Source organism: Urocitellus parryii, chromosome X (genome assembly GCF_045843805.1).
Source record: "Urocitellus parryii isolate mUroPar1 chromosome X, mUroPar1.hap1, whole genome shotgun sequence".
Classification (NCBI taxonomy): Eukaryota; Metazoa; Chordata; class Mammalia; order Rodentia; family Sciuridae; genus Urocitellus; species Urocitellus parryii.
The window spans coordinates 79,747,575-79,753,503 of NC_135547.1; the positions used below are offsets into that span (position 1 = coordinate 79,747,575).

Genomic DNA, 5,929 nt, shown 5'->3' on the forward strand with positions numbered 1-5,929 from the left:
GGCTTTGGATTTATGATCCTCCTGCCTCAGCCTCCAGAGTTGTTGGGGTTACAGGTGTGCACCACAGTGTCCTGCTCAAAGAATAGCCTTAAATCTCTTATACATTTAGGAAACAGTGTTAATGATCAGAAATTGACTTAGTCAAAGCAAATAGATATAAACCAGACTTTCAAATGGCAATGTGGCCCTTTTGTGTTAGATATAATATATAAAAGAGAGTACTTTGTTACCTTGCCTGTAATCCTATATAAACTTTCATTTTACAAACTTTTTTTGAAGCTATTGGCTAAATTCATTTATTATTTGAATGACAGATAACCTGGAGATGGACTTAACGACAAATGTTTCATCCTTTCACTAAGCACAATTGTTTTGTATTTCACATGAATTTTCTCATGGTTCACAGCATTGACTTCTTTTCCTGCAAGCATTAAACACAGAGCAGTGGGTGCAAGCTGTTTGGCATCTCTGCCCTCATTGTGGGTTTTGACTTTGATGGCACTCTGAGATTCTATCAGACTGACCCCTAGGGCATATAGCATGCCTGGAAGGTGAGTCCAGGACAAAGTAAAGGGAGGGGTTGAGGTCCTTAGGGAGGTACTGGGCCTCCTGCTAGGCAGGACCTGCCTAGCAGGTTCACTTGTCAGTGAACAAGCAGCCCTGTAAGTTACCTGAATCATAGATGAACAATCTCTTTCATGACATTTTACTGTTGTGAAAGCAAAAAGTTCATCCAATATCAAAGAATATCAAGATTCAAGGATATGTGGTATAAATTTAAACCTCTAGTGTCTCTTGATAATGAAATGGAATATAATCACATTCTTAGCATTACCAGTCTCTCTTTTTAAAATATATTTTTTATTTGTTGTAATTAGTTATATATGACAGTAGAATGCATTTTGACACATCATACATAAATGGAGTATAACTTCTCATTCTTCTGGTTATACATAATGTAGAGTTACATAGGACACATATATTTGTATGTGCACATAGGGTAATAATGTCTGGTTAATTCTACTATCATTCCTAACCCCATGTGCCCTCTCCTCCCTTCACTCCCCTCTGTATAGTCCAAATACATCTATTCTCCCTGCCTTTATTATGTATTAGCATCCACAAATCAGAGAAAACATTCAGCCTTTGGTTCTTTGGGACTGGCTTATTTCGCTTAGCATAATATTCTCCAATTACATCCATTTACCAGCAAATTCTATAATTTCATTTTTCTTTAAGGTTGAATAATATTACATTGTGTATATACATCACAGTTTCTTTAATAATTCATCTGTTGAAGGGCACCTAGGTTGATTCCATAGTTTAGCTATTGTGAATTGAGCTGCTATAAACATTGATGAGGGGGCTGGAGATGTGGCTCAGTGGTAGAGCGCTCGCCTGGCATGCGTGCGACCCGGGTTCGATCCTCAGCACCACATACCAACAAAGATGTTGTGTCCGCCGAAAACTAAAAAAATAAATATTAAAAAATTCTCTCTCTCTCTCTCCTCTCTCACTCTCTCTTTAAAAAAAAAAAAAAACATTGATGAGGCTGCTGTCGTATGCTGATTTTAAGTTCTTTGGGTGTAAACCTAGGCGAGGGATGACTGGATCAAAAGGTGGTTCAATTCCAAGATTTCTTAGGAATCTCCACACTGCTTTCCAGAGTGGTTGCACAAATTTCCAGTCCTACCAGCAGTGTATGAGTGTACCTTTTTCCCCACATCCTCGCCAACATTTATTGTTGCTTCTATTGATGATTGCCATTCTGACTGGAGTGAGATGGAATCTCAGTGTAGTTTTGTTTTGTTTTGGGGGATACTGGGGATTGAATTCAGGGGCACTCGACCACTGAGCCACATCCCCTACTCTATTTTTATTTTATTTGTAGACAGGATCTCACTGATTACTTAGCGCCTTGTTTTTGGTGAGGCTGGTTTTGAATTTGCAATCCTCCTGCCTGGCCTCCCAATTTGTTGGGATTACAGGCATGCGCTACTGTGCCCAGCCTTGGTAGGCTTTTGATGGCATCTACTATTTCATTATTTGAGATAGATACGTTCAAATTGTGTATGTCCTCCTGGTTCAGTTTGGGTAGGTCATATGTCTCTAGAAATTTGTCAATGTCTTCAAGATTTTCTATTTTATTGGAGCATAAATTTTCAAGATAGTTTCTAATTATCTCAGTATTTCAGTAGTGTCCATTGTCATAGTTCCTTTTTCATCATGAATTTTAGTAATTTGAGTTTTCTTTCTTTCTTTTCATTAGCATGGCTAAGGGCTTATCAATTTTATTTATTTTTTCAAAGAATCAACCTTTTGTTTTTTTCAATTTTTAAGGGATTTTTATACCTTTATTTATTTATTTATTTATTTATATGTGGTGCTGAGGATTGAACCCAGGGCCCTGCACGTGCTAGGTGAGTGCTCTACTGCGGAGCCACAATCCCAACCCCATTTTTCCAATTTTTAAAATTATTTCTTTTGTTTCAATTTCATTGATTTCAGCTGATTTTAATTATTTCCTGTCTTCTTCTGATTCTTATGTTGATTTGTTCTTCTTTATCTAGGGCTTTGAGATGTATGGTTAGGTCTATTCATTGACTTTCTATTATTTTAATGAATGAGCTCAATGCAATGAACTTTCCTCCTAGCACTGCATTGATAGTGTTCCAGAGATTTTGATATGTTTTATCATTATTCTCATTTACCTCTAATTCTTTTTTTATTTCATACCCGATTTCTTCTGTTGTCCATTCATCATTCAATAGCATATTATTTAGCTTCCAGGTGATAGAGTAGCTTCTATTTTTTTAATCATTGATTTCTTTTTTCTTTCTTTCTTTCTTTTTTTTTTTTTGTTCCAGGGATTGAACTCAGGGGTACTTGACCACTCAGCCACATCCCCAGTCCTATTTTGTATTTTATTTAGAGACAGGGTCTCACTGAGTTGCTTAGTGCCTTACAGTTGCTGAGGCTGGCTTTGAACTCGTGATTCTCCTGTCTCAACCTCCCAAGCTGCTGGGATTACAGTGTACCACTACACTCAGCATCTATTGTTGATTTCTAATTTCATTCCATTATGAAGTGATTGAATACAGAGTATTATCTCCTTTTTTTTGTATTTACTAAGAGTAATTTTGTGGCATAAGATATGGTCTATTTTAGAGAAGGATCCATGTGCTACTGAGAAGAAAGTGTATTCACTTGTTGATGGATGACATACACTATATATGTCCTTAAGTCTAAATTATTGATTGTATTATTTAGTTCTATAGTTTCTTTGTTCAGTTTTTGTTTGGAAGATCTCCCCAGTAGTGAGAAAGTTGTGTTAAGTCACCCAGTATTATTGTGTTGTGGTATATTTGATTATTAAAGTTGAGAAGGGTTTGTTTGATGTACATAGATGCTCCATTGTTTGAGTCATAAATATTTATGATTGTTATGTCTTGTTGATGTATAATTCCCTTAAGCAATATGAATTGTCCTTCCTTGACCCTTCTGATTATTATCTTTGGCTTGAAGTCCACTTTATCTGATATGAGGATAGAAACCTCTGCTTGTTTACACGATCCTTATGAGAGAAATGTTTTTTTCCATCTTTCACCTTCAGTCTGTGGATGTCTTTGCCTATGAGGTGAGTCTCTCCGAGATAGCATATTGTGGGGTCTTGTTTTTTAATCTAATCTGCCAGACTATGTCCTTTGATGAGTTTAGGCTATTAATAGTCAAGGTTATTATTGCGATATGGTTTGTGTTCCCAGTCATTTAGGTTTATTTCTAGTTTTTAATTTAGTTTCTCCTTTGATTGACTATTAGTGAACTTCCTCCCTGCGCGGGCTCTGTCTTGTCTGGCGAGGAGTCCTCAGAACAGGGTAGAGGAGGGTGTGGCTGCAGAGTCGCTAGTCAAGACCTCCAGAGACCAAGCTGGAAGCAGGTCTGATTTTATTGTGCAGTTACCATGTATAGATACGTGGGCAGTAGCTAAGCAGACTATAGGCAGACAATTTCTTGCCAACTGTCCTTGCAGTGACCAATTGAGGAGCCAGCCATGGAGCAAGCGCTGGGACTGCAATAGGTGGCCTCATGCCCAGGGCTGTGCCTACAAGGTAATCGGTTTGCCACTCTCGCGCCTAGCACAAGGGAAGTGGTTTGCCACTCAGGAGCCCTTATTGTATGCCACGTATGCAGTACTCCCTTCAGTGGCTTTCACTTTTTTTTTTTTCATTTCATCTTCATGGAATATTTTGTTGAGAATATTCTGAAGTACAGGCTTTCTGGTTGCAATTTTTTTTTCTTTTGGTACCAGGGATTGAACTCAGGGGTAGACCCCTGGCTGGGTCCTTCTCTTCCCTCTTCTCAACTTTGTCCTCTTTGAAATTCAGTTTCTTCTTGAATTCTTTGTCAAGCTCCCCTTGGTTGAACTGAGAATTTGCACTCTCAAAATTGAAGTCACCTTCAAACTTGATTGTATTCTCCTTGACATTAGCTGGACGGTTTTGTCCTCTAGAGCAAATCCTTCTTCACCTATTGCCTGACCACCTCCTTTGAGGTCTTCTGTTCTTTTTTTTTAATATTTATTTATTTGAGAGAGAGAGAGAGAGAGAGAGAGAGAGAGAGAGAGAGAGAGAGGAGAGAGAGAGAATCTTTTTTTTTTGTAGATGGACACAACACAATGCCTTTTATTTTTATGTGGTGCTGAGAATCGAACCCAGGTCCAGCGTACGCTAGGCGAGCGTTCTACCGCTGAGCCACAACCCCAGCCCTGAGGTCTTCTGTTCTTGTCATTCACCCGTCTTTGAATGTGCACAGTTGCTGGTGGGACTTCATCACTGGTGGTCTTGCTGCTTGACTAGCCTGGTGACCATTGAGCTGGGTCCTGGCAGTGCCCTTGCCAACAGGGGCAGAAGGAAAGCCAGCTCCCTTGGAAGTGAGCTGAGGTGGCTCTGAGGGCATGTCAAGCTCTGAAATGGTCTGTGGAGATGGAGAAGAACTAGGGCTGAAAGTAGTGGTTGAGGCTGGAGGCCTTACCAACTTCTCTAGACCCCAGGATGCAGCATACTGCTGGCTGAGCAGGGAGCTGGCCACCAGCTGGCCATAGGGTGGCATCCTTCTGAAGGGGCTATAAGGCACATTTAGCTGGAAGGGCTAGGCAAGAGGCAGAGCCCAGAGAAAACTGTACTGCTGACATGTTGAGTGATCCTGGGGGAGATTTCAATATGGTCAAAGCTGCCTTTGTCCAACCAGTTGCACCTGAACAATGACAGATTCCTGAGGTTCACACACAGGGTCTCACTGAGATGCTTAGTGCTTCCACATTGCTGAGGCTGGCTCTGAACTCGTGATCCTTCTGCCTCAGCCTCCTGAGCCACACTGGGATCACAGGCGTGTGCCACCACGCCTGGCTCACAGTGATATCTTTAATGTCACTTTCTTGGAAAATGATGTACTCATAAATTTCCTGTCTTGGGGGAGCAGGCCTAGGTGTAGGATGATCTTCTGTACCAAAGGATCTCACTTTGTCAAGCACTATGGTGAAGTTGTCGGTGTCGATGGTGTAGAGAATTCCCTAGTGGTGGATCTGCACCTTGCCGATTAGGCTGATTTTGCTGCTGCCCAGATACAGGGTGCCCTAGCAGCTGCTCATGGCAGCTGCCAGGCCCACTCAATCCCGTGTGGTCACTACACCACCCACTCTTGCGCTGAGTCATGTTGCGAACTTACATAACACTTAGACAAGGCTCATACAAACATAGTTCTCAGATGTATACATATCTCTGGTCACATATATATAGGATGTCAACTATATTGTAATAACCTAAAATACACTTACTTATTTAACCAGTTAAAAATTAATCACTTAAGACTTTAAAGAAGGTAGAATCCTAATTTCTTAATTTCCCTAAGTAATAAAACCTAACAGACATAA

At 40.3% G+C, this 5,929-nt stretch overlaps 1 pseudogene; it reads right to left on the reverse strand.

Moving 5' to 3' along the window:
- Positions 1–299: 299 nt before the first annotated feature.
- On the reverse strand, positions 300–5,191 carry LOC113194479 (protein LSM14 homolog B-like; annotated as a pseudogene).
- Between the last annotated feature and the right edge of the window lie 738 nt (positions 5,192–5,929).